General features: G+C 58.9%; 1 protein-coding gene across 1 annotated transcript in view; it reads left to right on the top strand.

Annotated features, from left to right (window-relative positions):
- Window positions 1–2,993: 2,993 nt before the first annotated feature.
- The window catches only part of RAI1 (retinoic acid induced 1), a 118,614-nt gene continuing 96,808 nt past the window's right edge, over window positions 2,994–24,799 (top strand). Inside the window, exon 1 of the mRNA XM_070563653.1 lies at window positions 2,994–3,460. The gene's annotated coding sequence lies outside the window, so the exon portion shown is untranslated. The remainder of the gene's footprint in view (window positions 3,461–24,799) is intronic.

The following is a 24,799-nucleotide window of genomic DNA, read 5'->3' as shown; positions in this document are numbered from 1 at the left end:
TTTCAACACTGCTCTGCTCTGCAATCCAAAGAAACCCGGCAGCCTGGATTCCACGTTGGAGCTGCAAGTCTGAGACCTCTGTACCAACACTGTCTTCACCGGGCGTCTGTGCTGCGCAGAGGGCCCGCTGGCTTCTTGCCCTCCGCCCTGCATCCAGCTAAGGTCCACAAGCAGGTTCTCAGCAGAAATCTCCTGGGGGCTGGCTCTGCTGACAGCGAGCCCTGATGGTTGCCGGTCCCCTCTTTGAGACGCCTGTGCCCACAGCTGACTGGGTACTGTCTTGCTCAGAAGGCTCCCCTGGCTAAATCAGGCTAAGCAGCCATCCGAAGAGGGCTGAAGATCACTCTTCAGATCTCGGCTCACAGGTCCTCTCCTCCAGGAAGCCTTCCCTGAATTCCTCAAGAGGACAAGGTCATTACACTTCATGCCTTTGCTCCACAGCATGCTTTTCACAGGTAACTTTTACACTGCAAGCCAGAGCCTAAACCAATGTTTGACCCACAGTGGGAACTCAATAAATATGCACGGAATAGGTGAATAAACTCATCTGCTATGCGCCCTTGGACAAGTGACACACCCTCTCTGAGTCTCAAAAATGAGTTGTGATGAGGCAGCATTCAGAGAATACATGGAGTGTGAGGCTGAATAATGGCTCACAAAGATATCCAGGCTCTAGTCCCTGGAACCTGTGAATGTTCCCTTATATGGCAAAAAAAAGGGGGGTCATCCTTGTAGGTATGATTAAATCAAGGGTCTTGAGATGGGCAGATTGTCCTGGATTGTCCAGGTGGCCCTAATGTAATCACAGGGATCCTTATAAGAGGAGGCAAGAAGGTCAAGCGAGGAAGTAGGAGATGTGACAACAGGAGCAATTATTTCCTTGTCTTGTCCATCTTCTGGAGGTCACCAAGGGGTCATGAGCCACAAAATGCGGGTAGCGTCCACAAGCTGGAAAAGGCAGGAGACGGCCTCTCCTCCAGAACCTCCAGAGGGAGCCACCCCTGCCAGCACCTTGACTTCAGCCCAGTGACACTGATTTCGGATATCTGACCTCCAGAGCTGTAGAGAACAAATGCGTGTTGTTTTAAGCTGCTAATGCTGTGGTTGTTTGTTACAGCAGCTCTAGAAAGCTAAGACACACACGGAAGGCATCTGGCGCACAGCAGGTGCTCAGAAATGGCAGTTGTTGGTGTTTGGACCCCATACGATCTCCTTCCCCCAGGGAGGCCCCCTCTTTCTGCAGCCCACTGAGGCCTCTGGGGCCAGGCCTTCTTCCCCTGTGTCCTCCCAGGAGCCGGGAAGGCAGGGTGGGCGGGAGAGTGGACCGTGCTGGGGGCTGGGAAGACCCTGTTTGGGTTAAAGGGACCATGGCACTCACCCAGCACTCAAACTCAAACAGTGAGAGCGGCACTAGCACGCCCTGTGCGCCCGGCTCTGGGCTACTCGCCTCGCACGGCTTTCCCCACTGAAGCCTCTCAACCACCCCAGGAGGTAGGGACTACCCTCAGCCCCATTTTACAGACGAGGAAACTGAGGCAGCAAGTTAAGGGTTTCCCCCGAGCCACCCAGCTGGGCGCAGAGGAGCCAGGTTTAGGACACAGGGCTTTCTCCCCCAGCACCTATGCTTAAAACACCACGACTCACGTTCGGATCTCGCTTCCGTCCTGTTCTTGTGTCCATCCTGGGAGACGGGCTGAGCCCGGTGGGAAGGGCTCCGGGTGCATATCTTCACCCTGTCACTCTAGTTTGAGAACCCGGACAGCTGACTTCACCACTCTGTGCCTCAGTTTCCTCATGAACAAAACATGATGAGCCTGCCTCCCAGAGGGGCTGCCGGGATCAGATGACACGACCTACAGAAAGGGGTGCAGTCATCTGGCGCAGAGTAGGGCATCGCATCACACCTGCTGCAGTGCCTTCCTTTACAGATGAGGGGCTCAGGGTCGACACGGGAACTCACCCATCCCAGGCCACCTGGGAGCTCTGCACCTTGACCCCCCCATAGGACCAACAGACCCCAGAGGTTGGGGGTGCTGGAAGCTTCCGGAGCAGGTGGCTGCAGGCTTCTGCCCGAGCTCTGGTGAGTCAAAGCCTTAGAGCAGCAATTGTCAGGAAGTCTCTAAGTTACTAGGTTCATTCACTCATTCATTCAACATTCCTCTGCTCAAAATCTGCCAATGGCTTCCTTCCCATAGCACTAGAATTGCATCCAAATTCTTCACCAGGCCTTCAGCCCTGAAGACACTGACCCTCCATATGGCTCTGCCTTCAGCATGCCCCCTACTTGCCCCTGGCTTGTTACACACCAAGCTCTCTCCTGCCTCAGGGCCTTTGCACTTGCTCTTCCCTCTGCCAGGAATGTTCTTCCCCTGGCTCTACCCATGGCAGATTCCTTCCTACTCTTCAGTTCTCTACTCAGATAGTCCTCCTTCTCTCACACCCAGCTAAGTAGCCCCTATCCGTCACTTCACCTGCTAATCTTCCTAGAATTTATGATTTTCTAAGATTATCTCCTTTATGTATGTAAGCATCTCTTTGTTGTCTGTCCCATCCCCATCAGGACGCCTGCTCCATGACAGGAGGTATCGCTCGTCTGTTGATTCCCCAGCACCCAGCAAGATGCCAGCTACCCAGTAAATGAAAACATTTATGTTGGGCCTATTGAGCTTAGAGATCGAAATTGTTTCCCAAACTGTAAGCAGGAGGTCAGGGGAGGGCTCGTCGCGGGGTGAGGGTGGGAGCCCGGCCTAGGGACCAGGCCGGAGACTGGAAGCACCTGAAGGCAGAACGTGGGTCCACATCCTCCGCCCGCGGCTCTAGCCCACACCCGAGCGGGTCCCACGGCGGCCCCAGGCCCGGGGTGGGGTGTGAAAGCCCTCGGGGGCTCCACCCGGATCCCACAGCAAAGCCCCCTCCCCCCAAGGCGGGGGTGGGGGACGCGCAGTGGGGCGCGCGGGCCGCCAGGGGGAGGTGTTGGGGCGCGCACGACCCACCTGGCGCCCGGGGCCGCGAGCGGGCGCAGCCAGGCCGCCCGGGAACTTTTTCCTCCCGCTCTCGCTCCCCTGCTCCCCCCGCGCGGCGCCCGCTCTTCCTGTGCGGAGGGGATCGCATTTCCCCGCGGCACCGCCGACACCAGGCAGGCCCGGCCGGCTGCGCCGCCAGGGCCCGCTCCCCGCGCCGCCCGCTCCCCGCGCCCCCGGGCGCCGCCCCCGCCCGCGGCTGGGCTCCGAGAGGCGACTGGAGAGCGAGGCGGCGGCCAGGGCGAGAGGCGAGCCGAGCAGGCCGCCCTGCCCGCGGCCCGAGCGCCGGCGCGAGGAGGGGGCGCCGCGGCCCACCCTCCTTCCTGCCTGGCCGCGGGCCGGCCGGGCCGCCGCGCCCTGACCCCCATGGCCGCCCGGGCCTCCGGGCCGCGAAGTCGCAGCGCCGGACCCAGGGCCCCCGAGTGAGCGCGGGCGCCGAGGTGAGCACCGCGCGCCAGGGCGCGGGGGCGCAGGGGGCGCTGCCCCGGGGCGGGGGCGGCGGCGGCCGAGGCATGGGGAGGAATGGAGGCGGGTGCGGGGCCGAGCGCGCGTTGGGCCGGGAGGTGGGGGTCCCCGGGGTCATTGCTTTGTGTGGTGTGGGGGGTGCGCGGGGTCACCGGCTGGCCGTCTGGGGAGCTGCAGGGTGGGGGCGCCGTGCGCCGCGGATGGGGGTCTTCGGGAAGATTCGGACGGCCGGCTGGGGTCGGCTCGCGGCGGCGTGGGGGCGCGAGGAGAGAAGCGAGGCCGCGTGTGGCTGGGGGCTCTGCGTGCGCCGAGGTGCGGAGTGTTTGCTGAACGTGGGGTGGGGACCTGGGGGCATTCACAGGGCGCCGGGGGCGGGAGGGGAGCTTTGTGCGCGCGTCCGGAGCGGGGGCGGGGAGTTGACTTCCCCGGGCGGGACTGGGGCCTGGTGGGGGCCCCCGCGTGGGAGCCGGGGCCGCAGGGGGCGGCGAGGGCCGTGCGTGGGCCAGTGGGGCGCGCGGGGCTCCCCGCGGTGACCCCACGCGGGCAGCGGCGCCCGAGCCTGTGCGCAGGCCCCACGGCCGGGCAGGAAGCGGCCCCAGAGTCCCGGGAGCTCTGACGCGGCCAGGCCCCGGGCGCGCGGGCCCTTCGTGGGGTGACGTCACGGTCGGGGCACCGGACACGCGAGCCCCGTGTCCCCGGACGGCGGCGCGCCGGCCAGGTTCATGGCCCCCGCGCCTTGGGGACAGGGGACCCGGGAGAAGGACTTGGGGGCCGCGCGCACAGCGGCGTCGCCAAGCGCGGCGGGGACGAGGGGGCAGCAGGACGCGGGAGTGACATTTGGGGCCTCGGTCGCGCTGGGGGCCGCCGAGGAGGGGCGGAGGGGAAGCGAAACGGCAGGCAGGCCCGAGGCAGCCGAGGCCGCAGCTTCCTGGGGCGCCCGTTTTCCCAGCGAGCGGTTTCCCTTCCTGGGGCTCTCGGTGGCCCTCGAATCCACGCCGAGCCTTGGCCTCCGCTCGGGAGCCCTCGCTCGCGGGGAGCCCCCGGGCTTCGGCTCGGAATGGACAAAACCGAGCGTAACAATGCGCTATTGGGGGGCTGGGGGAGGGGCGCCGCGCTGAATGGCGGACCCCGGCCCGAGCTGCCCCTGCGCTCCACTCCCCCGCCGCGCCTTCCCCCTGGCTTCAGCAGGCTCCGATTCAAGGACCCCCGCCGGACCGCACGGTTCCCTCCCACCCGAGGTGCCCCCCCCCCCACACTTATTTTTCTTCCAACGCAGCGGTGTGTTGAGCCTTCAAGGGCATTACATCTGGTTGCAATCCAGTTTCATGCCGCGGCTCGGCTGCTAAGACCTCGCGCTGACGTCAGAGCAGGGGAATTACTTCTTTTTACTTTATCTTTTTTTAGTTGTCTGCTGCCCTGGGAAGGGGAGGCGGGGTGGGTTAGGCGAGCTCTGATGTCCAGGCGCCAGCGCCTTGGGAGCCCCAGGCTGGGCCTCTGCCTCTCTCCCCGGCTCCATCCTCCGTGCAGACCTGGCTCCGCCTAGGTCAGGCTTACCCTGGACGGGGGCAGCCCTTGCTGTAGGCTGAGTGGAGACCCCTTCCGACTGACCACACAGCTGCGTTTCCAGAAGCTTCCCTGGGACGTGGCCCTCGGGGTCTGGAAGCTGGAAAGGGATCTTCTAGTTTACCACCGTCCCCCCTGACAACAGCTGGGCGTGTGGCCCCGGGAACATCCAGGAGGGGTCCTTAGGAGCGAGGAGAGGCAGCCTTTTGGGTGACACGGAGGAGTGGACACACACATTCTGGTCTCCCAGAGGCTCAACCCCAAAGTGCTAGCAAAGGCTCCTACAGGCAAAAGCCTTGGAGAGAAGGAGAGTGTATCCAGGGGTGACCCAGGCCCCAGAAGCCAGCTATGGGGTGGGCAAAATGGGACCTTTCCCGAAGCCAGGGGCCTCTGGCTTCCTAAACAGAGGGCGCTCACCCACTCTACAACTGTCTTTCCTTCCCTGTGGACCAAGGGGCTCTTGTAGGCAGGGCCCCTGTCTTATTCCTCTTTCGACTCCCAAGTCTGGGCCACCGGCTTTCAAACTCTTGCCCAGGACCCAGAGTAAGAAATGCATTTTAGGTCGTAATTCCCTTCACATCTACTATGTATAACTGAAACAAAAAAAAAGTTCAGTGAAATAACTCTTGCCTCTATTACGTCTGCTGACCTGATACTTTCTGTTCTGGTCTATTTGATTATTTTTTTAAAAAAAGTTGCTGATTGCGACCCACTAAATTGATTTCACAGTCCACTAATGGGTCCTACCCAGAGTTTGTAGAAACAAGCCTAGCAAATGAATCTGGCTTCTATTCATTCAACAAACATTAGCTGAGGCCCTAACGTAAGTTCTCTCTTTTTTAATCACACATGTAACACATGGATTCATTCCCATGGTGGAAAATGCAAATAACCCAGAGCTGTATAGAGGAAAAGGAAAAGTGCCCTCTGCGCCACCATCCCCACAGGGGACCCCAGGTGACAGGCTAACAGAGCACGTCCTTACTCGTGTGTGTGCCCATGTGTCAGACATATGAACATGTGTTCTTTTCCCTCAGAAGAGAACACACCTCAGGCTCTTACCCAACTTCTTTTTCCTTTCCATGTGTCTTGGTGAGGTGCTTCAGGGCAAGGCTCCGGGTTGACTTCTGGCTCCGCCACGTGCTGAATGAGTGTCGTCTCTCTCTGTGCTCAGAGTCCCTGTGTGTACAATAGGGATGGTAGCATACGGGCCTCACAGGACTGGAGTGAAGATTTAAGGAGTTCATCCGTATAAACATAAAATTTAGAACAGCGCTTGTCCTAATAAATGCCAGCTGCCGCTATCATCATTATTATTACTATTCTATTTCCGTGGCAGCCTGTGTTTGCACCTTGTTGCTTTCATAGCCGCCTGTGGCTGTCTTTCCCCCTCGGGGTGTGGCCTGCAGGCAGGGACGAGGTGGAGGCGTGTGCATGCAGCCGTGGACATGGCCGCGTTTCTTTTGGAGAGGCATCTGGGCTCACTGGCCCCAAGGGAACCGGTGTTTTCCAAGGACCCACCATTTTCAGAGTCCTGTGCTTGAGGCACCTGCCTCCAAGAAGGTCACAGCCCAGTGAGTGACTGCTACCCAGATGACACTCGAGGGGACAGTGGGCCCATGTGCTGGGTCTTGGCAGGAAGCAGGTCCTCCTGTGAAAGTGCCGTGTGAGTGTTGCGGGCTGATGGGGGGAGAGCGGATGGAGCGTCTTTGGCGAGACTTGCCCACGTGAAGAAGAGCAGAGGGAGATGGTGCATGATTCACTTCCAAGATGGGTGGGATGGACACCCTGAGCATTAGGATTCAGGGACGAGTATGCCCGTACTTGGCCACGGTGGGGGCCTTTGTGGAGGCGGGGGCTTCATGGAGGGGGGGGCTTGGAGCAGGTGCTTCAAGCACAGGTAGGTGAGAGGGGCGTTCCTGGCAGAGGGAACACACCAGCAAGTCTTTGAAGGCTGGAGTGGACGTGGCCTGTGTACCGTGGCCAAGGCGGAGGAACCGGCTCAGAAAGAATGGTGGCGGAAGAGGCCGGGCTGTTGCCTGGGCCCCTCTCTGGCCTCCTTGCCTCCATCCTGCCCCCTCCCAGCGTGGGCCGTACTGCAGAGTAAGCTTTCTCAACCACAGCAGATACCTCGGGGGGCTCCTGCTGCCCTCTGGATAAAGGGGCTGGTCCAGAGTCCTTCCCTTGCTGCAGGGACCCTTTCTGGAGTCTTCCGCCTGCTCTACCCTATTCAGTCCCATCTGCCCCTGGCACAGCAGAGCCCTCCTTCCCAGGGTTCAGCCACGTGCGTTCTGCCTGAACGGTTCCTTCCACCTGGGATGCCCTTCTCTTTCCTCCCTGCCTCCCAAGACCAAAACAGACGTCCTGTCTCCTCCTCCTCTGACCTCCGAGGCAGGATGAGTCATCTGCCTTTGTCTATACCCGTGGCACAGCGGTTGTCACGGAATTATCGGTAATTCTGTCAGCGTCTGTCCTCCCCGGGGCTGGAGCTTCCAGGCCCGAAAGCGCACCCCTCCTCTCGCCAGCCCCGGCTGCCAGGGCGAGGCCTGGGACAGGACACGCTCAGGAACGCTTCCTGGCAGGAGGGCCAGGTGAGGTGGGGCGGCTGAGGGCCCAGACGTGGTTTCTCTGGGCCCCTGTGGAATCTGCATGGATTCTTGGGGTGCTGGTCAGGGGATTCTGTTCTGTCAGACTTGTGAGGAGATGAGTGAGGCCAGAGGAGGGCCCAGCCCCCAGGCTGCTCCCCGAGGGGCTGAGGAGAAACTGGCTGATCCTGTTTCCCGGGGGATTGAAGAGACGGTTTGAGGCCTAGCTGCGCCCTGTGCCTGGTGGGTCACTGGGGACCCGAGCCTGGAATGTGACACCAGGGAGGGGGCGGGGAGGGGGTGCCAGGTGCTGGAGGTGCAGACTGGGGCTGGCTGGCAAAGGAGCTTTTGCTCTCTTGGCTCTGGAATCTGTGTGAGTGGTGTGTGTGTGGTGGAGGACAGGCAGGGTCGAAGGGTGGGAGAGGAGAGCATCAGAGCCATGGGAGAGAGGGAGGGAGATGTCTTGGTGCTGAAGAGCATGCCTCGAATCAGGAAGGAAACCCCCAGGAGTGCACGTCCCCGTGACCCTGGAGCCTCGTTCAGCTGGTCCCTCTCTGGGCAGGCACGCCCACGTGGTTTGCTCCCCTTGGCCACGTGCTCACACTGGGCCCAGAGATGGGCGCGCGGAGGTCTGGGCTTCCGGGCCCTCCAAGTCGAGGGGCCAGGTGCACAGTGAACGTCCATCCAGTGTCCACACCAAGTGATCAGGCTCAGGGGAGAAGGGGCAGCAGTGAGTCCTGTGTGAGGGGAACAGGGAGCTGAGGGGCCGAGGGGCGGGGCCTGGGGAGCCACAGGAAGGAGTGAGGGCATCGCCCCTCTCCACCCGCCTCCGTCTCAGCCGTGAATTGGGGGAGGGTTGACTACTTAGGCTGAGAAAGTAGGGAACCCAGTGGAGAGGGCTTACAGGACAGAGCTGGGGGCTCGCTCAGAGTGACCACACGCCCCAGGTGGGGGTCTGGAGGGAGGACGCGCAGGCCCGTTTCCTCGAGTCCCCTTCTCAGAGGCGGCACCTGTCTATACGGCAGTGTGGTGGGGAGTGGGCGCAGCCCTGGATTCAGAATCAGGCCAAGGTCTGGGTTCCAACTGCTGCTTCAGGCGCCTCACTTCCCTCGCTGAGCACCAGTTTCCTTTCCTGTCAAAAACAGCAGCAGTAATTGCGGTAATTGCTGCAAGCGTTCAATGCGACGACAGTGTTGGTGTGTTTTGTGATCTGGAAAGCATGGAGGCCCTGAGCTTGGGCTCATAAACACAGGCTTTGGGGTTAGGTCAGCCTGGGTTCAAATCCAGGTACCAGCTGTCCCCTCTGAGGCTCCATATGCCCACCTTTCAAATGGGCATGATCACGGGATCCTCGGGGTTGCTGGTGCATCGCACTTGGCAGGCACGGCTGTTACTCTTACTGCTAACGGACTTTGCGTGCAGAAGAGATCGCTGTTGGTCTTCCCTCCTGTTCCCGCGAGGTTGCCTCTGACCTTCCCTGGGAGAACACTGGCTGAAACAAGACATTGGTGCCTGTTTGTTTTCCAGTCAGGGTGAGGCAGGTGGATCGAGTGGGTCTTTGTTACACGGTGGGGCAAGTGAGAGTTAGGGTTTTCTGGCCAGTCTCTGCTTCCAAAGATGCTTTGCCCGGGTGCTGTGGGGGACCCGGAGAAAACATCCAGCAGCTTGCGACTTCACTGGCAGTGAATGTGGCAGTATAACCAAAAACTCCCTCATTTGTTCGTTCATTCATTCGTGAATCACGTGCTGAGTACCTGTTGCACACCAGGGTGCTGGGAACACAGCTGTAGACACGATGTGTTTCTAATGCAGAGTAGCGGGTCAGCACATGGATTGGGGAGTTCAGCTGCCCGGGTTCGCATCTGGCTCTGCCACTTCCTAACCTGGGCAGGTCACTTGTTCCTTTTACTCAGTTTCCTCATCTGTAAAGTAGGGAAACCACAGCACCCATGTCCTAGAGCTGTTGGGAATTAGTGAACTCATGCAGATAAAATACTTGAAGCAGTCCCTGGTGCACAGAAAGTGCTAGAGAATGGCTCTTCCTCTTCCTCCTCAGTTTTCTGCCTGCCCTGAGGAGCCTCGTGGACCAGCCTGGTGCTGGGGGAGGTCAGTTCCAGCCCGGGCTTTCTCCAGAGCGATGACACCCCGCAAGGGAGTGATGGCCTTCCAGCGCCCGCCCAGGCGGGCCCACTTCTTGAATGGGCACTTGTCACCTCCTGGCCTTGCTGATTGTTCCCTGGTGACCTGGAGTTGGTTCTCTGCAGGGGAGCTCGGTAGCTGAGGCCTGATGGTGGGGAGGCCCTGTGAGGGCCTTGTTCACCCGGAACGGTCTGGCACCAGGCAGGCTTCAGACTTTAAAAAAGAATTTCAGGTCAAATATTGAAGCTGAAAGTGTTTTCTGATTGCCAGAGGCCGCCAGCTGTGCCTGGGTGTCCTTAGACAGATCCCTCCAGCTCTCTGAGCCTCTATTTCCTCATTTATCAAATAATGAGAAGAATAGTACCTACTTTATAGTTTTGTTTTTTTAAAAGGATTAACTGAGATGCTGCCTCTAAAGCACTTCGCTGTACTTGGCACATAGCAAAGTGATTAATAAATGTTGCCTGTTACTAATAATAATAATAATTCTCAGAAAACGTAAATGTAAATTTAAAAGCATTTGAAAGATTTCTTCTTGGGGGCTACAGTTCCTTAGAGATGTGAACTTGTCAATCTTCCACTAGCCCAATAGGACAAAGCATTGTTACAATGACTGGAGAGACACTGAGGCCCAGAGAAGTTTAGCTACTGTAGCAAAGTCACACAGTAATCCAGGGCAGGATCGGGAAGAGGGAACCAGAACTGGATTTTAGTCCATTGCTCTCTGATGGTTTGATAGTTACTCCTTCAGCAAATAGGGGTGATCAGCATTGACACATAGCTGAGCTCACATGGGCCTGCTTTTGGTCTGGTGGGGAAAATGAAATTTGTACATGATTATGATAAGAGGTAAAATAAAAATCACCTGTTCTATTCCGAGGAGAAGGAGAAAGAGTCATACATTCATTCATTTGGCGGGGGGAGGCCGCATTCTGCCAGGCCTTAGAGCAGTGGTTCTCAGTTGGGGGCGATTTTGTTCCTCAGGGGACATTGGGTCAAGTTGGGAGACCTTTTTGGTTGTCTCAACTGGAAAGGTGCTGACATCTAGTGGGTAGAGGCTAGGGATGCTGTTAAACAGCCTGCGATGCAGAGGACAGCACCCACCACAAATTATCTGGCCCCAAATGTCAACAGTGCTGCAGGGCTTAAGAAACTGCTCTGGAAACAGTAGTGGCCAAGCGGACCCTGCCCTGCCCCGTCGAGGCTCACAGTCTAGTAGGTGAGCAGATGTGAAAGAAAGAATTGCACAGATGTGGGTTTAATTATACTTGTGTTGTGAGCTAAGGCAAAGTGCAGAGCGCAGGAAGAGGCTGTCCGTTCCACCGGGGAGGCCTTGGGGAGGCCATTCCAGGCAGAGGGCACAGCCCCAGCCGTGGCTCAGAGGCAGAACATCAAAAGGCATGTGTCTGGGGACGTGCCCCCTGTCGGGTTTCCGGAGGTGGGGAGGAGATAAAGGCCCAGAGAAGCCTCCCCTTTGCCTGGATTGAGGGAACTGCAACTCCTAGGGTGCCCTGCCCTGGGGGACTGGGCTGCGGGGACCTGCAGAAGCCTGGCGGGTGGGAGGGAGTGCTGCCCTCGCGGGGGCCCAGCCTCTGCCCTGCTTTTATTTGCATCCCTCTGATAGGTGGGAAAGAGAAGCAGGAAGAAAGAGAGAGAGAGAGAAGAGGAAGAACAATATTTTCATTTCAAACACAGATAGGGGTGGGGGAGGTGGGAAGGAATCCGGTTTAGGGTACCTTTGAGACAAGCACAGAAAATCCCCACTGTGGCCCGAAATAGCACGAAAAACAGACGTTTTGCCAAATCAGACTTAACTGAGTGACTCTCACTTCTTGAGTCCAGCAGGATGTGGATGGAGCTGGCTTTGCTCCCTTAGGGTGACATTGTCCCCTGGGGCCCCGGCCCTAGCTAGTTAAACCGAGAGGCCCTGGTCTCCCACAGGACAGGAGCCTAGTGAGCTCTACTTGGTGGCGCTTGGCCTCAGCTTGAGCGTCCAGAGGGCCAGAGATGGTGACTTGGGGGATGCCTGGCAGCATGGCCAGAGGGGTGAAAGCTGGACTGGGAGAGACCTGGTTCCTTTAATAAGTGAGCCTGTCTCTTTGGATGTTGAAAGGGAACGTGGAGAAAAGCCATCATTTAATGAGTGCCTGCTATTGTTCTTGGCATTGGGCAGTCCTCTTTAAGCCTTATTAACTCCCTTATACAGATTATCAAGGAAACAGAAGCTCAGAGAGGTTAAGTGACTTGCTTGAGGTCACACAGCAATCAAGTGGCAGAGCTTAGATTGGAGACCACATTGACTGGGCTCCAAAACTAGAGCCTGCCTGCTCCTCACTCATCTCCTCGTGGCGGTCACCCATCCATTTGGCAGATAGTCACTGACTGTGAAATAATACTGCAACCTAGTAGGAAGTTTTTAGGGCTTGGAGTCAGACAGAAGTGAGCTTGAATTCTGACAGGGCAGTTTGTGTCCATGGCTGTCTCTCTTGGAGCCTCCTGTCATCTGTCAAGTGGGCAGAATCCTGCCTGTATCCTTGAGTTGCTGTAAGGGTTAAACTGTGCATGGAAGGGGACAGGAAGGGGAAGAGGGAGGCCCGGGAGGTTAGGACCTGCCCTGGGCCACCCAGTGTGGCAGGGCCCAATAAAAGAGTGGGCAGAGGGAAGCTGGAGAGATTGTGATATCTCTGTGCAGTATCAGTGTTGGGTTTCTTTATTTGAACGAGGAGAGAGGGCAGCCCCCACCCTGCAGGTAGAGAAGGTGGCATGGAATGTGGTGTTTATTTTTCTTTGCCTGTGAAAGTCCTGTTTCAGCTCAGGCTGATAGGGCTTCCTAAGATACTGCAGAGGGTGTCTGCCATGCAAGGGATCTTCCAGGTGCCTGCCCAGGGCGGGCCCTGCGAGGGCACCTCCCAAGTGAGGCCCCCAGTGCAGCCTGTAAGCCCTCATTCCAGAGCCTAGGATACCTGGGAAGGCCCAGAAAGAGTGAGGGGTGGGAGGGCCATGAAACTGGGCATCCCTCCGCTCCTTCAGCTCAGCCCTCCTGGCTCCATTCATCTCCTTATCTCCTGGCTGCCGGTGGGCAGCTGGGAGGTGGGGGGCAGCCTTCCTGAGGGAGAAACGAAACAAGGCTTGCTCACAAAAAGAGAGGGGCGGTTGGCTGGGTCTCTCTGGCTCCCCTCCCCCTGCCCCAGCCCCTGGCTGCGGGCTTCTCTCCTGCTCCACCCAGCTGGCACCCTACATTCTGAGGCAGGAGGGGGCTGCAAAGCCATTGTGGGTCAGGCTGCCTCAGCCAGGTGCTGGAGCACTGGGGAGGTGGATTTGAGGAACCATAGGGTCCCCGTGAGGCAGGCCCTGTTGGAATGGCGACCCCCTCCTTCCCTTCACGGGGCGGGAAGCAGCTTGGAGAGGAAGCCAGGCCGGCAGGTAGCAGAGAAAGACATGGGATGGATTGGGGAGGGGGGGGGAGCCGGAGAGAGAGCAAACAAACAGGGCTTTGTGTGGCTGCAGATCGCTGTCTCGGAAGGGAAGCAAGCCTGGGGCAGGGGGAAGGGGAGCAGCAGACGAGAGGCCAGCGCATCGCTCTGGGCCAGAGATAGGCGGCTGGGCCAGCCCAGGCTGGGTGGCCAGGGAGCAGGGAGTGCCACTGTGTGGACAGGCGCCTGGAGTCACAGCCTGGCGGACTCCCAGCTTGCCACTTCCCTCAACAGATCTGGGCTTGTTTGCCCACCAAGCCAGGGCAGTCACTCGTGTGTAGGTCTCGGGGAGACAGGCATCTGGCCCGACTGGCCTGGCCCGGCCAGTATGACTCCCATATTCCTGTTCCCCGCCGCTGCTCGGAGGACTCGGTATCAGGGGCTCAGGGTCTCCCGGGGAGCGGCCAGCCCAGCTGGGTGTCCTGGGCGGGCAGGGACGGCTGCAGAGGTGCGGGCGCTTGGGGGCTGTGACGAGCCCTGCCGAGGGGCAGCGGGCCCGCACGCCCAGGAGCAGCCTGGCGCAGCGGGCAGGGGCTGGCTCTCAGGCCCCGCACGGGGGGCGGAGCGCGCGGGCTGCGGAAGGGACAGGGCCGGGAAGACGGCGCCTTCGTGGGGAGCCGAGGGGCCGCCTTTGGGAGGCTCGGGTCTGGATGCTCGCGGGGCACGGCCGGCCCGCCCCGGCCTCCGGGAGAGGCTGCGGTGGGAGCTGTCCGGCCAGACGCGCGGGCAGCTCGGTGATCGCCTCCGGGCTCACTTCCTCCTCCCCGTGACCCGAGAGGGGGCGGCGAGAGGGCAGGCGCCCGCGCTTCCTGCCGCCCGCGGCGCCCACCCCTTGGCCGCGCGGGGCCCTCCGCGGCCGACCAGACGGCCCGGCCGGGGCCGCGCGGGGGCCGGGGCCGCGCCCGTCGCCATGGCAGCGCCGTCCCGGCACGCTCCGCGGCCGCCGAGGCCCCGCCCCTCGCCGAGCCCGCCCTTCCCGGAAGCCGGGCGGTGGGTGGGGCTCCGGCGGCCGGGGGATGCGCGCGCTGCCGGGCCCTCCTGTGCCCCCGGGCCTGGGCGAGGGGCTGGGGGCCGGGGCGAGGCCCGGGGGTGCCCCTCCCGCAGCCGCCCCCCGGCCCGAGGGCGCGGCCGCCTTCCTGCAGCCTGCGCCCGTCGGCCCTGCTGCCGAGCAGCGCTGCCCCACGCGCCCTCCTCTTGTGCCTCGACTTCCCTACCGGTCCCTCGAGCGCCGCCTTCTTTCCCCGGTCTCTTCAGAGGCACCGACTCAGCTGACCTCTGTCCCCTCCTGCCTGGACTGGGCAGACAGCTACATTTAATGCTGAGCTTGGGGTCTTGGATGGGAGGCTCGGTGCCTGTCAGCAGCTGCCCTTTGGCCTCCCCCAGGGCACACGCGCGAGGAGAGTGAGAAGGGGCTTCGGCTGTAGCAGGAGAGACTCAGGCTGGATATCAAAAAGAACTTCCCAGTCCTAAGCGTTTTGTTTTTGATGAAATTATCAAATTAATAACATGTCCATTTTAGAAAAACCTAAAAATACAGGGAAACAAATCTCCTTTAATTCCACCCTTAGGACATAACCACTGTCCACATTTTTGCTCTAGACATAGATGAACAATATATGGTAAGTAAATATAAAATATAGAGTCATGCTATATGTTTTGTAAGGCACTTGGTGGTTTTAGTGGCTTTTTTTCTCACTATAAAAGGAGGACAGGTTTATTAGAGACTTCTGGAAAATATGATGTTAAAAGAAAAACAATTCACCCGTGCTTCCAGTCTGAAAGCAACCGGTTATGTTTGACTTCTTTGCCGCGTCCGTGGGGCTTGTTTAAGTATGCCGTCACTGCTGTGGATGCCATTGGATGTCCTGCTTTTCTCACTTAATGTTGTATAACATGCTCCTTCTTCCTGAGTCTCTGGGCGTCTTGAGGGAACTGGAACCACATTCTTGAGAGGGCTTCAGGAAAGAGCTGGACTGGATGGTGGCTTTCTGACTTTGTCCATCCTCTCCCCATCTTCAGACCCCCAGGAGCCCTTCCCCCTTGCCACTAACTTTGATAAGCAGTCTGGGCCAGGGGGTCCTGCTTGGTGGAGGCCAGGAGGCCACCCAGCCTGGACAGGGACGCTGAAGACTCATGGCCCCAGCTGAGATCCAGCCTCCAGCAGCGAGGGGCTTTAATGGGCCCCAGATGTGCAAGGCGGCAGCCCGGTCTCAAACTTCAGCCTCATCCAAGGCCTCCCTTGCACAGCCGTGCTCAGACCCAAAGACCCCTTGCTGGCCAGGTGATCCAGCTTCTACTCCCTCCCTACATCCTCAGAGCCGATTTCTACTGCCTTGGGCTCCTTAGCCTCTCCGGGGGCAGGCAGGCCTGGCACCAGGCGCAGCCTCCCTCTGCCCAGCTGCCCCTGAGGCCTAGCTCCAAGCTGCTTTCTCTTCTCTCCTCTTCCTGAACAGTTCGGTTCTAACACGTCCAAGCCCTGCGTGAAACAGGCCTTGGGAACTCACAGTTGCCAGGGATGGATTGGCATTTAAAAGCATCCAAGGCTTGAGGGAAAAAGCTGAAGAGATAAGAGAAGGCAGGGCCCTGTCCCTGAGCAGCAGCTGGATTTGGTGGATGGAAAATCACAGAATGCCCCTTTCCCGGGGAATGACATGCCTGGCGGAGGGGTGGCAGGTGGGGCACTAGACATCATGCCCCACTGACCACCACCTGCCCCCACCACTGTGTGCTCTCCGAAATGGGAAGATGTGGGAGGGATGTTGTGAGCCTACAGCCAATGGCCCTGTAAATTATATTCTCTTAACAGGTTTATTCATTTATAAAATATTTAAGACCCGTTTCACTTTACCTGTAGCAAGGAGGCAGCCAGGTTGGGCCTGAGATTGATGCTTTAAACATGATTTATTTATGTGGATTTGCTCTTTTCAGCTAGGAGCCACCTGCCATATGGGATTTAACCAGGTGGCAAGATGGGTGTGTGTCTGTGTGTGTTCCCAGGCTTGGGGCCTGTGGGTGTGCAGCATGTGTCTGTGTCCGTTTTTGGGGGGCGCGTTCTGTATGTGGAGGGGGTGATGCTCCTTGCATGGGTGCTGCACCTGGGCATGCGTGAGTCTCTCTGTGTTGGATTGCTGAGTATGTGCCTGTTTGTGTGATTTGTGTGTATAGAGGGGGTATCTGTGTTTGTGACTAGGGACCAGTGTGTGGTTGTGTGTGTGTCTGGGTTGGGGAAATGAGCTGAGGGGGTGGGTTTGTCTGAGCATGTCTTGGGTGCTCATGTGTGTGGTGGTACCCGTGACACGGGGTGGGGGGGGGCGGGGCAGGCGCTCCTCTGAGTGTCTGTGTGTGCCCACGTGAGGCCTGTTCCTGTGGGCGTGTGGAGTAGGAACTTTTATCAGTGGTGGAGGCAGTGGCCACTGGCTAATTGCTGGGCATTTACTTTTCCCCCTGGGTCCTGGGCACTGGGAGGAACTCGATGCCTGGCAAACCTGAGTTCTGTGACCCCGTGTGGTAGAGCCTTAGGCTCCAGGAAGGACTGGCTTTGGGGCCTGAAGGGACTCTGACAATCCCTGACCCTCTTCCAGCAAAACTGGGCCTTTCCTGCCTCGTGGCTCAGAACCACAGAGAACTCTCCTGTCAAGGTGTTCCAGGTGCCCATTTTACAGATGGGGAGAAACTGAGGTCAAGAGAGCACATAGCCTATTAGTGGCCAAGCCGGGACCCTAATGCCGAGCACAGCTCCTGCTCCAGTATCCTGCTCTGGGGCAGCCCTCCCTGGGCCTCACTTTCCCTTCTGCTGCACGAGGGTGGGTTCCCAGGTCCCTGTGCTCCCCTCACACGGAGCACCGGAACTGTAAGGGCCACGGCACAGGGGAGGCAGGCAGCAAGGACAGTAAGGAACGCTGGGAAGATCCCTGCTCTGGGCCCTGAGTCCTGGCCCTGGGGGCAACTCTGCACTTGGAGTGCTGTCTCTGTGCCTTCCCCTGCTGCAGCCCCTGGCCCACATGGGGCCCAGTGGCCTGGGAAGTGGCAGGCATTTGGTTTTCCTCAGCCTTGTGACAGCCCTCAGCTCCCCCCACCCCACCTTAGCGGCTAGTGCGTCTGTCACTACTTTCCTAATGAGGCTGCCGAGGGCCCCCTTGGGACAGATACCTTTGCAGGCCAGCCAGCAGCTGAGGGGGTGGGCTGGCCTCAGGGTCAGGTTGGGAAGAGGGAGGCTGAGCCCCTCTCCTGCCTGCAGGGACACCGAGGCCATCCAGGCCCCTGAGCCGGTGGGGGCGGGGAGGTGGGGCCGGAGGGCTTGGGAGGCAGGAAGGCCCACACCAGCAAGCATTTTCTCTCCCGCTGTGACTGTTTGTAGTAACAATACTCCCTCTGGTCGACAGATAGGTTTGCAGGCCTACTGTGTGCCAGGACTGAAATGAGCCACCATCTGGGTGTTTGTAATCTCTGCTCTTGGGGGTGTGGCCACAAGGGAAGGACGGTAATCAGGTAATCAAGTTACTCCCGTCTTATACCTTCCTGTATGGGAATGCACGTTCCTCGGGAGTCAGGACGGGCATGGCAAATACACTCAGAGCTCTTCTCATGGACAGAGGGAGTCCTGCCTAGGGGACTGTTCTAGGCGCTCACTAAAGGCTCAGCAAGGACTGAATGAGTCAGGGGACCCAGATGCTTGCTCTGTGGCCCCAGGCAACTGCCCACCTTCTCTGGGCTAGAAATTTCCTTCTCCATCAACTCTGAGTGGACTCAGGCAACCTGAGTCTCCTCTTGCAGTGCTCTTTGCTCTTCTTGCCACGGCCTGTGCACGACGTCTGTGGACCACAGCCTTGACTTTGGAATGCCTGAGGCACTGCCCCAGGGGATACCAAGGCAGCACAGCACAGCTGCCTCAGGCCCCACCTGCCATTTGATCTGGGCCCTGTGCTCTCACAGAGCCAACCCAGGGCCCAGGGAAGCCCCGAAGAGACGGAGCCTGCAAACGGTCCCCGTTCCCCGCCACTGTAGAGGGAGGCAGGTTTTCATGCACTCGTGTTCCTTTGCTCACCTCGTGCTTCTGGAGCACCTATTAATTGCCAGGTGTTAGACTGAGGTAGCAAACTGATTGTCCTCCTGCCACATTCTGCCCACAGACCCATTTTCGAAGGAAGAAACAAAAATCAAGTGAGTTGCCAGCGAGTAATCCTTGGGCAATTCCACACCCAATTCCCAGGTTACAGTTCATCTGGATTACTACAGCCTGCTTCCCCCAGGGCCACAATAGGTGGCGCGGGCTGCAGCTGACACCCCGTGGAGGTGGGATACACAGCCTCCACCTAGCCAGTCTCCACCCCTCCCTGGTAGCCCTTCCTGGCCGTGTCCCACGTAATAGTGTGGTTCCTGGTTATGAGCCCAGCCTGTGGAGCCACACTGCCCAGGTTCAGATCTCATTGGCATTTTACCAGCCGTGGGACCTCGGGTAAATCACAGTCCCTTTCCAAGCCTCAACTTCCTCCTCTGTAAAATGGAGATTACAGTAATAAGTACCCACTAGCTCCTGGGGTCGCTGGGGCTCGGGTTTAAGTGAGAGAATTTCTGCTAAGTGCTTAGAACGGGCTTAAGTGTTGGGTGCTGTTATTGACGTTGTGCTGAATAAAGGAACCGCTTGCAGGCTGAGACCTGGGTTCTAGCTCCCTTGTTTCAGGACCCTGTGTGAGTCACATGGCACCTCCAGGCCTCAGTTTATCCAGCTGTTTCTTTGAGAAAGAAACACCTGCCCTCTCTGCTTCTTCCCTCACCCTCCAAAGACTGTTCTTGGAACCTGGGCTGGGCCCCTGGGGTCAGGGCCAGGCAAACCCCCTTTCCTGGCAGGGCCCTTGCGAGCGAGGCTCCTATCCCTGGAGTCCCCAGGCTGGTGCCCCTCTGGCACTGGCCGCTGTCCCTGTGGGGTTACCGCCATGAAAGCTCTTCTCATTCTTACTCTAATGAGCTGCGTTAATGCTTCTGGGCCACAAACGAATGCCCAGGTTTTGTTGCACTGGCTGACTGGAGGCAGGGCACCGCGGAGGCAGCTGCACGCCCGCCCGCTCATCCTGCGGGTGCCTCCCACCCGACGTGGGAGAGGCTGGCGATGGCAGGTCATCGAATTAATTTGTTGCCCTGCCTCATAGAGCCCTGCTCTGCTGGCGGCCTCAGCGTTCCCTCCGGCCATGGCCGCTGCCCAGGGCCACCTCGGTGCAGGGCGGCCACCAGCCTGCAGGCACTAGGCCGTTTTTGGCTTGGCATTCAAGGCCCTTCAGGACCGGCTGCTGTCCACTGACCCCATGCCGCCCTGTTCTGCACCATCAATGGTGGTCGTGCTCTGTGTGCCAGGCACCCTAGAGGGCGTTCCACATGACCTCTCTGAGGCCCCCGGATGCCTCTCTCTCTGCCTTCCCTCCTTGCCTTTCAGAAGCTGTTCCGACTGCCTGGAACAAAGGCCCCTCTCTCCCCCTCCCTGAAATCCATCCCTGCCCGGTCCGGTCCCTGCATGCCACCTAGGGATGGCACAGGGATTGGGGGCTGCAGTGCTCCCCTGAGCCTCTGCCCAGGCTGGGGGCCCTGGGGGGAGTGGGGAAGGATGGGAACCTCAGGGAAACCTTGAGACTTGGGTGTTCTGTGTGGGACCTGCCTATCTTCCTCCCTACCCGCACGGTGAGCCACTGGGAGGGGCCTCAGGCCCAGGGGGGCCTGTATCCCTTTCTCTCCATCAGTCCCTCTGCTCTCACCCCTCTCCTCTTTTTCAGCAGAGGGAAGGAGAAAAGGGAAGGGAGAGCCGATAAACTGGTCATGTGGTTTCTCCAAGATGGCCGCTTCTCCTTCCCCTGCCTCTCCACTCCCCTTTGCACCCCAGCCCCTCCTGTCTGCCCCTCCAGCCCCTCCTCCCCTCTGGTCTGCACCAGCTGCAGCAGCTGCCCCAGTGGGCTCCTGCATTCCCTCTCTGTGCTGTCTCAGAGACGAGCCCAAAGCCTAACGGGGTATCCCTGTGCGGGGCAGTGCTGGGGCACAGAGGGAGTCAGCTTGGGGCTCTGCTCTCCAAGGACTCCTTTCTGAGTGAGATGTCCTTAGAGAGGAATACGTGTACTCTCAGGTAAAAAGGACCAATTTAGAGGAAGCAGAGGACGGACTCTGAGCCTGGACTGGGAAGGTCAGGAGAGGCTTCGAAGCTCGGCCTGGAGGAAGGACCAGTGTGAGCTACTCAGAGGGGCTGGGACAGTGCCTCAGGCCGGGGACAGTGGGAGAGAGGTCTGGGGCAGAACAGCGGCTGATATGTGGCGTGCTGGGGAGTAAAGGACAGCCACAGAGAGCCGCAGCTCACTAGAGGGCGGTGAGGCATGAGGCTGGAGAGGGGGACAGAGGTCCCTTTGTCACCCAGCAACCTTCGGTGACTCCTGCAGCCAAGAGGTGCCAATTCAGTCCTTCTGATGGCGAGCAAGCTCGTACCACCCCTCTCATTCCAGGCCTAGCCTCAGCCTGTTCCCCACTACCAGCCCAACCCTTGGATGTTTATTGTGGGCTGACTGTGTGCATGTGTGGGCGCAGGTGTGTGTTGGCAATGACCCTGTGAGGGCTCAATGGTAGTGGGGCCTGCTGGGTGGGCCTCTTCTGGTTTGCTGGGGTCCCAGCATGCCTGGCCTTCAGCCAGGACTTGGCACGCTCCATCCCTGTCCCCAGATGTCCTTGCAGACAAGCTGGAGGTGAATGGGCAAGCTGCCAAGGGCGTCAGGTGGCATCCCAGGCAGGCGCACAGTCCTCCCTGATTAATGAGGCGGTGGAAGCCTGGAGGGAGGTCTGTACTGGCATGCCTCTGGGCTCTGCCCTTGCCCGGTCAAGGCGAGGAGTGAGGCTCGCCTAGGTTAAGCACCTACTCTGTGCCGGGCTCTGTGTGGAGCTCTTGGTACTCTCTAGCTTGTCCCTACTCCTGAGGTGACTTCTATTACTGTCTCATTCTGCAGATGGAGACACTGAGGCTATTGGGGGTGCAGTGTGCCCAGAGTCTCTTAGCCGGGGGCTGGCAGTGCCAGGCCTCGAATGCAGGTCTGTGCAGCCTCAGAGCCTGTGACTGTAACTGTTGGAGTGTGCAGTGTGCATGACGCATGCTCTGTTCCTGCTAGGCTGGAGGCTCGTGGGGAGGTGGGGCCGTGCCCTTTTCAACTCTGTCTCTCTCATGGCGGTCGGCACAGTGCTTTGCATGCGGTAAATGCCCGTGCACGGATGGTTGGGGCAGTGAGCTATGCATGGGGCTCATGGGCAGTGGGACAGCTCCTCACTCTGCCTCTCTGCCCCACCCACAGGAGCTGGGGGGCTGGGGGGAAGGACACTCGGAGACTCCAGGCTTCCTGGGGGAGGGGGGCTCAGAGGAGGTTGAGGGCACCACTGCCCTTGGAGCTGTGGGCCTGGTGGGATGGGCCGCACTGAGTCAGTGGTACTGCTTGGGCATGGATGCTGAGCCAGGGTTCAGGGGCAGGGTGGGGGCTCTTTCTGACCAGGCTCCTGGGCACAGAACCTTTGGGAGGGGCTGTGAGAGAGGAGCATATGCTTGCAGCAGCCGGAGCAAGGGTCTTCACCCATAACCTTTCTCATTTGGGGGCTCCCTGTAGCTCAGGAAAGATGTCAGTTGTGGTCTGGGGCTCAGGTTGATGCGGGGGGTGGGCAGGGCTGGTGGGCAGAAAAAGTACCAGTAACGCTCATAATGACCACAGCGTTTGTTGAACACCTACTATGCGTCAGGTGTTGGGTGCATTATCTGTGTTCTTGATCATGACCCCACTTTACAGATGAGAAAACTGAGGTTCAGAGAGGTTAGGGTCACAGAGCAGAGCCGGGATCTCACTCCAGGTGGGTCTGTTTTCAAACTCCACTGACCTCTTTTTTGTTGTTCAATGCCTCCCTCCACAGACCCCCCGTGTGGCTTCTCTGAGGGCCCCAAGGCCTTGTCTTCAGAAGTCCTGCATGTGGAAGCTTGGAGTAGAGATTTAGCTCCCTCCATCCCTCTTTGGCATCCCCCATGGGGGGCTGTCCTTGCGAGCAGTGAGCCACCAGGTGCCAGCCACCCAGCCCAGGTCCTCAGAGGGTGACCCAGGCTGTCAGGGCCACCAGCTTGCTGGGCCAGGAACTGGGGACACTTCCCCAGGGGATCTGCCTGCCAGGAAAGTGGAATGCACAGGACCACCCTCACATCTGAGTGACCTGAAGCTGATGATGCCACTGGGCACCCAGTGCTGTTGAGGCTGTCTGGGACACTCAGACCACCGTAGACAGACTCGCAGTCTTTCCTCAACTCTGCACAGCCCCGTGGTGTGACTTTGGCCCAGTTCTTGCCCCCTCGGAGCCTCGGTCTCCAGCATTGCCTCCAAGGCTCTAGCACTGTTGCCCCCTGGGGGTGGGATGTGGCAGTGGGAGCAGGCTCTTTCCAGTGGGGACGGTCAGTGTGGCCCTGCGCATGGGGGACTCCTCATCTGCCCAGGGCAGTCCTTGACCCCAGGCCAGCCTCAGTGGAAGAAGCTGAGAGCCTGACTGGGCAAGGGGGTGGGTAGGGCCTGCAATCACACAGGTGTGAGTCCTGATCTCAGCTACCACTTACAAGCTACATGACCTCGCTGGGTCGCTTCACTGTCCGGGCTTCAGTTGTCTCATCTGAAAAATGGGGACATTCATGGTACTGGCCTCAGAATCACGCCTGAGCAGTAAGTGAAACCTGCTTCGAGTCCTCAGCCCAGCGTCCGGGGCACAGGAAGTACTCAGTAAATGGCCTCCGCTGTTCATATTGTTGTCGGTGTTGTTAGAGGTGTCATCAGTGCTTTTGGCCAAAGTTCCCAGTTCTTCATCCTCCCAAGCCCGTGGCGGGGTGCTGCTTTCTGACGTCCTGTGGTTGGGTGGGGTCCTGTGACCAGTGCTGGTCAATGAGACACATGTCTTTCCCAGGCTGCGCATTTCACTCCTAGAGTGAGATTCAGAAGCATCTTTCCCTCTGCAGCCCGAGGTGTGGCTGCTGCCCTCCTGGGTGTGTGACATGAATGACAAATAAACCTTTATTATTTTAAGCTCTTGAGATTTGGGGGTTTTGTTATAGCAATGTAGCCTTGCCCACCCTGACTGATACGTCATAACTGTCATCGTCGTCACTGGCATTCAAGTGTGCCCCCACCAGGGGTCCATACAGGAGGGCAGTGAGCAGTGCCGACCTGGCAAAAACAGCTTTATTGCTGACCTGTTTCTAGAATTGTTCCTGTCAGACTCTCACTCATTTATTCACTTTCTCGCTGATTTGTGTTCATCATTCATTTGTTCCACCAATGTCTCTTGAGCTCTTGTTTCATAGGCCCAAGGGAGCCCACAGGATGGTGGGGAGCTGGACCACGGACATTCTGCAGAGCGGCAGTGCGTGGCCCAGAGGGGACGGGGCCGGCCTCCCCTGTCGGGCTCAGAGGTGGGGAATGCTCAAGGGACGGGGTGGGCGTCAGACTTGCAGAGCTGGGCAGAGGGAAGGAACAGCATCCAGGACAGTGGGTCCTGCTTGAGCAAAGTCCGAGAAGTGGCGAGAGGCCTGGGCAGCTGGGTCTGGCCAGCAGGGATGGGACCAGCTAGCAGCCAGGCTGGAGGGAGACTTGGGCCTTTGGCCAGTGCTCTGGGCTGAAGGATGAGGATGAATTGTGGGTGAAACCAAAGGCCAGCAGTCGGAGGGAGGGAGAGCAGGTAGGAGACTGGGCTGAGGGTCCCGGTGGGGAGGAGCTGGACAAGCGTCTGATAGGGGAAGCTCAGGCCCAGGAAGAGCCCAGGGCTGGATGGCCTTTGGTTGTGGGCAGCCCCCGCAGCCTGGGGAGCGATGGGCTGGATGGGGGCACCCTGCACAGCGACAGGGAAGGATTGGGGGGCTCGCTGCAGCGTCGGTGCCTGAGCGACGTCCAGGGGAGATGTCCAGATGCAGGTTAGTAGACTGAACGCTGAAGGAAGGTGAGAACCACGCCTCCTACCCAAGAGCTCGCTGCTGATTTGGGGTGGGGCCTGAGCTGGGAGCGGGCGGCACCCTTTCTCCTTCTCCCAGTGCCGCCTCCTCCCGTGTCTCAGGGGAAAACATGGCAACTCCTGCGGTGGGGTCACTGTTAAAGATTTCTCCGTTCAAATAGAGAAGCCTTCCTATCTTGAATAGCAGGGTGTCGTCCTCATTCCGCACATGTTTACTGAGCCCTGCTGTGTGCCGGGCACTGTCCTAGGTGCACTTCAGGGAGCAGAGCAGAGATCCTTGCTCTGTTCTAGTGGGAGACAGTACTGTAGAGGATGTTGGAAGGCGATAAATGCAAAGAGGAAAAAAATAGAGCAGGGGAGGGCCTCAGGAGTCAGGGAGATGTTTGCAGTTTAAAACTGGGGAGTCAGGAATAGCCTCACTGAGTCTGTGACCTGTGAGTGAAGAGCCTTGTGCATATCTGAGAGAAGGGCAGGCAGAGGGAATGGCTGTGCAAAGGCCCTGAGACAAGAACATGCTTTGCATGTTGCAAAAACAGCAAAAGGGCCAGTGTGACCAGGGTGAGTGAGGGTAGAG

This window comes from Equus przewalskii, chromosome 10 (assembly GCF_037783145.1).
Source record: "Equus przewalskii isolate Varuska chromosome 10, EquPr2, whole genome shotgun sequence".
NCBI classification, from domain to species: Eukaryota; Metazoa; Chordata; class Mammalia; order Perissodactyla; family Equidae; genus Equus; species Equus przewalskii.
This window is presented reverse-complemented; position numbering and strand designations above follow the sequence as displayed.